Source organism: Podarcis pityusensis, assembly GCF_964106645.2.
Source record: "Podarcis pityusensis genome assembly, chromosome: 12".
NCBI classification, from domain to species: domain Eukaryota; kingdom Metazoa; phylum Chordata; class Lepidosauria; order Squamata; family Lacertidae; genus Podarcis; species Podarcis pityusensis.
In genome coordinates this window covers 38785318-38795242 of record NC_138037.1, presented here as the reverse complement: position 1 = coordinate 38795242, position 9925 = coordinate 38785318, and the positions used below count along the sequence as shown (strand labels likewise).

At 41.9% G+C, this 9925-nt stretch overlaps 1 protein-coding gene across 4 annotated transcripts in view; it reads left to right on the top strand.

Annotated features, from left to right (window-relative positions):
* The first annotated feature begins 41 nt into the window (after positions 1-41).
* RFTN1 (raftlin, lipid raft linker 1) overlaps positions 42-9925 on the top strand; it is a 114520-nt gene continuing 104636 nt past the window's right edge. Inside the window, exon 1 of one of the 4 annotated variants that reach the window (XM_080974803.1) lies at positions 42-198. The gene's annotated coding sequence lies outside the window, so the exon portion shown is untranslated. Of the gene's footprint in view, positions 238-307; positions 393-698; positions 847-9925 lie in introns of those variants that run through there. The other 3 variants (XM_080974802.1, XM_080974805.1, XM_080974804.1) reach the window with 3 other exon arrangements.

The following is a 9925-nucleotide window of genomic DNA, read 5'->3' as shown; positions in this document are numbered from 1 at the left end:
AGCCCCTCCGAGCGCCCGCCCCGTCCAGAGAGGAGCAAACTTTCTTCGCGGCTGTGGTGATGAAGCGCGCGGGGAGCGGCTGCTCGGCGGGCTCCCGCCTCGGGCTGTGAGGGAGAGAGAAAAACGAAGCGAGGCGCGGCGTGTGAAAGGAGTCGATCCGCTTCGGCCTCCAGGAGGGAGAAGGGGAGCGAGCCCCAGGTGAGGGGGGGGGGAAGACCCTCCGGAGCAACCTCTCAGGTAGGCTGTCGTGAGGGGAAGGGGGCAGCCAAGGCAGGCGGTTTGGGCGCACCGTCGCCTTCGTTGATCCGGATTCCTTCTCTTGGCAGGCGTTTACAGCGCCTCGCCAAACTTCAGACCGTTAGGCGGGAGAGGAAAGTGTGCGTGTCTGATAGGTAGGTAGAGGGTAAGTGATATTATTATGATTATCCTCGACTCCCACCCAGCCACCCACCCGACCCTGCTGGACAGGTGTGAGCACTTTTGGAACAGCGCCGTAGGCGACCTGCCTGTTATGGAGAATAATAATAATAATAACAGTAGTAGTAATAATAGTGGTAACGTTGGCGCAGAAAACTCCGCCTTCCACTGACTGACCGCTTCTGGCAACGGGCCGACCGTTTCGGAGTGGAGCCAAGGATTCCACCCCTCTTGGTTTTTTTTGGAATCCGGAGTCGAACAGATGAGCGCCTGAGAGAAACGAGGTGGTCCGGTTGCCTGCCTGCCTGCTTTGCATGTTTGCTGTCTTTGGGAAGAAGCCTCTCTCACTCAGGCAGGACGAAACCCATTTGCTTTAGGAGGACTGATAACGGTCTCTGCTTCTTTCTTGTCTCTATTGAAAGATCTGGGGTAGGTAAAAATAAAAAGTGGGAGGAGGGTGCTTGTGTTTGGGCTGTGTTCTTGCATTTCTGTCTCTTTTGGAAGTTTCTGGGAAATGGTCCTCTTCTATCTGTACTACGTACCTTAATTTATAGGAGTCTGCAACTATAAGAAGGGGGCATTGAAGCACGGGTGTTTGTATTCTGTATTTAAGCTGCTGGATGTTGTAAATTCGGAGGTGTGCCCACACCCGATGCGGGAATACATTGCTAGGTGAAGATTAGAAAGCTTGCGAAAAACAAATGGAGAGAGAGGGAATGTCATCAATAAGTGTAAAATGTACCACATTTACTGGTGTACAGCAACAATGTGGGCTTAATTTCCTCCTCCCTCCCTCACACATGCATATGTGCACGCACATACACTAACCTTAATCTTTTGCCACAGGCAGCTTGCGCTAAAGATGTTATATTTCCCCAGTGGGTGGTATAAGCTGAAAGGACAGGCAGAAATGTTGGGTGGAAACATTGTCTTTCACTGTCATTTGGTATCATCCCTGTGAAAGTCTCTCATGAATCATAACGAGACAGTGAAGTACATGTTCTGCTTTGATGCCTTTTGTGGCAAGGGTCTCATCAAAAGTGCTGGACGTCAGTTGAAAGGTCTGGAAATGACTCTATCCACAAACTTCCACAACAAGGATAAATAAATATGAACTTTCAGGGCCAAAGCCTGAGGCTGTTAGCTCAAGTTTCATGAAATCAGTAGGAATCTTGTAGCCTGTCTAGAGCAGACATGGAGCCACCTGTGGCCCTCCAGGTGTAACTGAGTTACAACTTGCATCATCCCTCACTGTTGGCCATGATGGCTGGGAGATGATGGGAGCTGGTCCAACAGCATCTAGAGAGCCACAGGTTCTCCATCCCCTTCAAGAGGCTGCTGTTGGCTTTTGCTTAGCCTCCATCAAGCAAATGAGCATTCACACATTTACTTTTCAAAAAAATCTAAAACCTCCAAAAAGTTAAAACTGGTCCATTTTGTTTCCTTGTTTTTAGCCTGACGTAGTCCAGACTAGGCAGTAACAGCACATCATTTGTTGATGTTTGAGTCTGGCATTGCTTTATTTGAGATACATGTAGGTAAAGTTTTGTGCGTGTTTGTGTGTGAGACTTAAAAGCCAGCTCTATATTTCTTTAGAGGTGTGCGCAGCAAAAACTGGATTGGATCAAGACTTAAATCATTAAGTAGACCCATTGATAACTAACTTAGCACTAATGTTAAGTTTTATAGATTTCAAAGGGTCTACTTTAAGCATGATTACATCTGGATCCAACACCATCTTTTCAGTGTCAGAAACTCAAACCACCCCATAGTTAAAGGATGTTGTGGTTGTACCACACAGACTGCTAATTTAGGTCATGATAGACCAGGTAAGGCCCTGAGACATATCAGCACTTTGTTGTCTCGCAGTTTCATGCTTAACTGGCTTTTTTTTTGTGGGGGGACTTTTTTTGTGTGTTTTCAGAACACACTTGACACGATACTGTAAACGTACTCATTTTGCCTGATAGGAGAAGCTTCTCTATAACCAACAACTTTTTGTAATTGTCATATGGGATAAATAGTGACCGCTTGTCTTTGGCATGAGCTACTGATTCCAGTAGATAGGTTTTGTATGTGTACTGTATTATGAACAATGATTTGAATTAAGGAAGAGCTGAAAAAAATTCCAACTGCTTCAGATGGCTACTTTGGCCACGAACATCTTTAATTTGAGTGGGTGCAGGTGTAAAATTTATTAGAATAATAGAATTGTAGAGTTGGAAGGGACCCCAAGGGAGATGTTCTTCCTTTTCTACCATCTTGCCTGACTCCACTCTTGCTATCCCAGTGGACCTAGCATTGAATTCCATAAAAGAGTTTAATAGCACTCTGGTTCTGGTAGCAAGGAATTGTTATTGAAGTGAGTGAAGATGAGGAGAGCTTATTGCAGATAATTCTACGAGCAAAGGAAATGCTTTTCCATAGGTTGGGATATCATTCCCTGTGAAATGATGAAATTCCAGCAAAGGTTAAGTCAAGATGGGGGCACTGAGAAGCAGAAGAGGGGAACCCCCCCCCAATTTGCAGAATACAACAAACTCTAAAACAGCATCAGCAACAATGGCCCTATGAGGACCAATAGCCACAGAAAGTTGGCAGTCAGCTAGAAAGAAAAAAAACTGAGGGGACATAGCTTGCTGGCTGAAACTCTGAACATGAGCATTCCTGTTAGGAGGACAGCAAACACTGCAACATCTTGCTGCAAGCTTCACTTACTCTTTATGCCACAAATGCTTTTCAATAGAATCATTAAATATAAGGGGTCATAATAGACTTCTCCACTCAAATGATGTTCTGTCTGTCTTGAAATAATGTTTGCATTGCATCTGCACATTTTTTGTTTCCCAGATAGAATGCTGTTAGGCATTAATGGGGCAACAATAATATTAGATCTTCTGGTGACATAGCAAATATGTGAATAATAATGCTTTTGGCTGCATGTGAATGTTTGTCTTGAAAATGAAAATTATAGTATTATTTCCTCCCACCACAGCTGTTCATTGCATCCCTTTCTGAACCAGGAGGTGTCCTGGCTCTTGAGGCTCTCTGTACATCACAGTCTTTTGAAAAATGGAATCTGAATAGGACTCCCCTTTGAGCTCATGTGTGATGCTTTTAGATTGGCCAGAGGGTTGCCGTTAAGTGATGTAAGGCAACATTGATTCCTTCATAGGAGTCAGCATGGTAACTCTGCAGCACTTTCTAATCCCATCTGGGGCAACAAATTGAACTAGATCTTTCTGCAAGGCAGTGCTGAACAATCAAGCCAGCTGAGTGAACTGGGTGATAGATTAAAAAAAAAGAACCGCTCAAGAATTTGCTTCAGCTAAGATTTAATTATGCTGCAAGTTAAAGTATTTAGTTGTAAAATCTAATGGCCATTTTATTTAATTTAAACAAAAAGTTACTCCACTTGCCTTCCTTTGACTAATCACTGTTTTGTATATTATATTAATACAGGCTGCAATACTGCTTATGTTTTAGGCTGTTTCAATTCTGTTGGAATCAAAACAGTACAATAAGAGTATTACCGTGCAGAGGATTGCAGGCCCAATTAGAATGTTTACCAATCAATATTTATTATGTAGTAGAGAGAAATTCTCTGTTTCAGTTTCTGCAAAGACCATTAAAATGTTGTAGTTGAAGTAGGGTTGACACTTCTAATCCTTGTAAAATGTGCAGGATCTGGGGCAGCCTTGTTATATTTGCCTTTTTCTACACAGTAGTTTCCAATCTATTAGCGTCAGCTTTTTACATTGGTATATAAGCTCTAAGATGTATTACAGCTACACAATCCTATTGGTCACAGATGTGACTACATTTGCTAGCATCTCCAAATGTTATTTTAATTTCTGTTGCTACTTTGAGGCATCTGACAAATTCAGCTTTAAAATACCGGGGGGGGGGGGGGAATGTTGTTTTGAACTACTTGAGCTGTGGTGTTCTCTGCCTATCATGACATAGGTGGGGAAACAATGTAGCTTTGCATATATGTGTATATGTGCCTATGTGCATAAGCCAGGGATGGCTAAAGTCTAGCTATAGTTGGACTGCAACTCTCATCATCACCCACCAGCATGGCAATGGTCAGGGATGATGGGAGTTGTGGTTCAGCAACATTTGGAGGGCCATATTTAGTCATAACTAATGAATGGCAAATGTTAAGGGAAAATTCTGTATAGTGGTTTCAAGTGTGAAAGCTTTATTACCTTTTTTTTTGCTCTGTAACTCCTATTTTCCATATCACTTTAGAAATGCAAGTTAATCTGTTGGATGAATAATTGATGCAGCATAACTATACTGCAACATCGCTGCTGCAAGTGTCTATGTAATGCAGTTCCTGGAACTATCATGGGAGGGTTGTTGGGTTAACCATTAAACACAGTGACATAACATCTTGCAATTGCTCTTCATGTTTTTTGTGTGGAGGAGTGCAGAGTTTCAGTGCTACTGTTCTATGTCTCTTTCCGTTGAGGCTTGTGGCATACCTTGTGCTACTTAATCCTAACAAAATGTGGCCTTTGGCAAACTTGAAGTTCAAAATCATCAGGCTCCAACAAATCCGCTCACAATGGCTGGTGTAGTACCACCTGTTAGCAAGCCTGATGAGCAGCCAGCTTCCATTCCAACTTGGAGACACCCTGAAGGCACCCTGTGGACTTTTGGGGAGCAATGCTGAACAGCACACAGTCCCACCCAACCTTTCCCTTTAGAATAGCAGGGCACAGGGGGTGGGGCCTGGAGCTGGAGGTTACCATTTTTATCTTGTACAGTAAAGCCAGACAAGTTTATGGACCCCTGAAAAACATGATGGCTCTCTATCTAGGTAACCTGTTGTGTTAGGCCTTTTTATATGTTCATTTTTCTTCATTTATTTTGCAGACTTTATCTTTCCTGTATACCTGTGAATAGATGAGGGTTAATGTAGATTTGTTCTATTTGCTCTGTTCATGTATCTGTTTAACAGGGAGAATAGAAAGTCACTTATGATCTGCTGTAAAGCTCTCCACAAGTTTAGCATTTGTGCTCTGAACTCTACATTCTTCCTTCCTTCCACGCACAGGACAGTATCCAAAACATTATTAGCAGAGCAGAGAATGAATTTCTATGTAGAACTATGAGTCACCTGGTTTGTTGTAATATAATACAGTGTAAAGAATTACAGTGGTACCACTGGTTACGAGCTTAATTCGTTCTGGAGGTCCGTTCTTAACCTGAAACCGTTCTTAACCTGAGGTACCACTTTAGCTAATGGGGCCTGCTGCCACGCCGCCAGCGTGCGATTTCTGTTCTCATCCTGGGGCAAAGTTCTTAACCCCAGGTACTACTTCCGGGTTAGCGGAGTCTGTAACCCAGAGTGTTTGTAACTCAAGGTGTTTGTAACCCAAGGTACCACTGTAAATCTAATCTGCAAGAAAGCTTGGAAATAGAGGCAGACAAGGCAAATTAGTAGGGGAAAACTTGCATGAGTTTTGTCATATTCATCATTGCCAGTGCTGCTTCATCTGAAAGTTCATACTTGTTCTTCAGCCTTCTCTCTTCTGAATCTAACTCCTTGTGCAAGTTATGTGCTTAGATGATTGGTGTAATGTCAGAAGATGAAACTAATGGGATCATGAATTTTCTTTTATAACCAGTGATTTTCATATTGGCTTGGTCGACATGTAACTTATAAGACAGAGTGAAACACACTATGGCTTACTAGGAACAAGCAACTGTGTTGGCACACCGTGTTGGTGCATACTAACTCAAATTGCACCTGCTGCCATCGCTTTGTTGCATTGGGAGGAAGCAAACCAGAGCAATGACTTAGTGTTACATGCAAACCATTGCTTGTGGTTTGTTTCACTCCAAACAAGCAAAGACTAAACCACTGGCTTACTGCCATGAAAAGGCCATTGTACCTCATTAAAGGTGGTCTGATATAATACTACTTATGGAAGTAGACCAGCATGAGTAGTTAAATGTGCAAGCAAATTGATGGAGATAAATGTGTGTGACTCGGCTCTGTTGCATAGAAAAAGGAGAAGTGCCTTGGAACCATGGGGCAGTTACACGAAAGTAACCTTTCAGTCCCAAATTTGATGATCTGAACATTGACATGTGAGGAAGTCATGTGAATATTCATCTAGTTTGGTCATTATTGCTCAATCTCTTAAGTTCTGCTTAAATTGATCAGAACATCAAATTATAATATGACACACAGTAGTAGGAGAGTTATGTTGCTCTTTGCTGGTTGAGACTTGGGTACACAGTAGAGATGTGGTGGTGGTTGGCTGGACCATTCACTTGTTCTCTGACTTGCAACAAAACTGTGCTGTATCTCAGGTTTTTTTTTTAAAGTACAGTATAAAGTACACATTCAAATCAGCATAATCAAAAGGAAAGTAAAATATTATCTTAGAGATTTCAAAATAAAACATTACAAAGGAAGTCAACCACAGAATCCACATTTAACACAGTAAAGTTAACAAAACAATTATCTTCAGCATTTCAAAAGAAAACATCACTAAAGGATGTCAAATATAAAATATTATCATACAAATAGAACATTTCTGCTGCTATTTCTGCTTGTCCTGCCAATGCTGGTTCATGGCAAGGGAGCAGCTGTGGAAGCTCAGGCTTGATGACCTGGGTCTGCACTTAGAGACAGCCAGGATAGTCTCAACCCTCTTCAACAGCCTCTGCTTTTTGTAGCTGGAGTCAGTCAGGGACCTGCCCTCCCAGAGCAGGTGGAAAAAGCCCTGCAAGGCAGGAAACAGGTCCCCCAGGACTAACAGCCAAGATATATTTATATTTATATTTATGTTTATATACATAAATCATTGTGTATATATTTATCATTGTGTATATATTTTTATAGTACAATTTAGACATTAGCACGGCTTCTGTAGTATCATGTAAACTAATCAATTCAAGTAATCTTGGGTGAGGTATGAAAAAAGAAAGTAGTGGGGGTAGGAGAGCTGAAAAAAATTCGTATCTGGCAACCAATACACCCCTTTAGTTTCAGATAGTACATGGGTAGATGAGTCTTAAAAGCCTGGAACACAAATTTTCACGGCCCTCTAGCAGCTGTGGTCAGTCATTTACCAGAAGTAATGTATTTGGTGTTAACCTCCATAGCCATAGTTATCCGTGGTTATAGTTATAGTCAGCCGTAGTTATCTTCATGGATCCTGCATCCATGGAGGAGGAAAATACCAGGGGCAGTGGGGTGGTCCCTGGCACCCTTATTTGAGTTACATTTGAATAACAAAACACCAGAAATAAAGGTCTTTTTATTCTTGGGCAGAGCAATCAGGAGCACGTGGCTGTGTAGGTTTGGCAGGGACAGGTGATGTTACTGTTCATCTAATGACAACAAGGGCTAGCAGGGCCAGGGAACCCTTTTCAGCTGAAAGGCCGCATTCCCATCTGGGCCATCTGCCGGGGGCTGCATGCCAGTGGTGAGCAGGGTCAAGGGTGAAAGTGGGTGGGACAAATGCAGTTTTTATCTTTTTTACAATAGGCTAGTTTCTGCACACTCTCTTCTCTGTCTTCTACCTATCAAGTGAGAAGTATTCTCAGAGTTCCAGCCAGGCAAAAATGCTCAAGGGGTATTTCCAAACTACTATATTTAAAAAAAAAATACAAGCAGGATTCAGTCACATACCAGCAAATTCAGGTTGTACAACTAAAGTTGATTTGGAGTTCCTGTGCAACAAACCTGCTTCCCTCCATAACTCAACTTTTTGCTATAAGGAATGTAGAAGGATAACACACTGGGAAGTGTGGAGTAACGTTTGTTTGATGTAATGTTGTCTAAACTCCTCATTGGTGGTTTTTTACACAGCAGTGTGAGCTACCATGGTATTCTGTGTAAAGCTACAGGGAACCAGGCAGAAGGCCTTTTCGGTAGTGGCACCCACCCTGTGGAATGCCCTCCCATCAGATGCCAAGCAGATGAGTAATATATCTTTTAGGAGACATCTGAAGGCAGCCCTGTACAGGGAAGCTTTTAAAGGTTTAATGTTTTACTATGTTTTTATATATGCTGGAAGCCACCTAGAGGGGCTGGGGCAACCCAGTCAAATCGGCGGGGTACAAAATAATAATAATAATAATAATAATAATAATAATAATAATAAATCCGGATGAATGTTCAATACATAAGTTGTCTGGAACTGACTAAGGAGGGTATGAAGCAGTACCAGAAACGAGTTCTTCCTAAGAGGAAGGGTGTGGCATGGAGATAATCTCAAGGGCCAGATAGAGAGGCTTGCGGGCAACATTCCCACCCTGAGGTTCTGTGTCCCTCCTCCCTCGGTCTAGAAGATTTTCCTCTGTATTGTGGAAACTTTCTTTAATCCTTTTGCAGCTTTTCCAGATTTTTCTGTAGTAGCTCCAATATGATATATAAACTACACAACGATTCTGGGAAATTTCACTTTACACTATCATTGCAAACTTAATGGCTAAGGTCCTAAGGAAGTTCATGGAACAAAAGTTTCCCATCCTGTCATCTCTGCAGCTGTATGTATTTATGTATTATATTTTAGTTTAATGCTTAGTGGACTAATATCAGTGTAACTATGTAAATATTTAAATTATTGCTTTAAAAGTTTTTTAGAAAGAAATAATTCAAACTAGTTTCCAGTGTGTCTTGGAAATGATAAATGAAGGATTTCAGAGTTGGCTGATTGCTGAGATGAGTGTTCTCATTTTTAAATCTCAGAGGGAGGGAAGACAATGTTCTGCTCTTGTTGTGACCCTCCTTCATCACTCAAGAGGCATTAGAAATAATTCAATTGTAGCCCTTTATGTTGCTTATTCATTCAAAATTGGTGCTCCATGTGTATCTTTATATTAATTCTGTTAACGGTTATACAATCAGAGATAGATTTTCCGTCTTGTTTTATCCATATGGTCGAACATATGAATGATTTAAGAGTCTCAAGATCCTTGCATTCATGGAGGAGTAATTTGTTAATCTAAATAAAATATGAGTTTTCCCCTGTGTCAGTATATACCATATAAGAGAGCTTGTGCTATAACATTTGCAGTTTAAAAATGCTTTGGGCATTGAAGAGGTCCCACTCAGAGTAGACCCATTGAAATTAATGAACTTAAGTTAGTAACGTACATTCAATGATTTTACTCTGTGTAGTTGTTAGGGATGTGCAAGCCCCTAACCCCATCCAGTCTGGGGCCCGATCCACCACTTTGGATTGTCCTGGATTTGAGGCGCAAATCCATTCAGGAGCCAGCCCTATTCTCAAATTAGGGTTTGAAACCCTATTAAACATTGGGGGGGAGAAGGCGATGCTTGCCTCCCTCACCCAACTGCATGTTTAATCAGGGTTTAAAAATCCTAATTAAAGATACAGTTGGTGTGGGAAGGAGATGCACATCTCTGTTGCTCCTATGCTGCCACCACATTGCGTAAAGCGGGACTGAACCTTCCACTCAGCAGCTGGTGAGCAAAGAGTTAAGTTTGGCTGTGTGAGCAAAGGGCACAAGCATT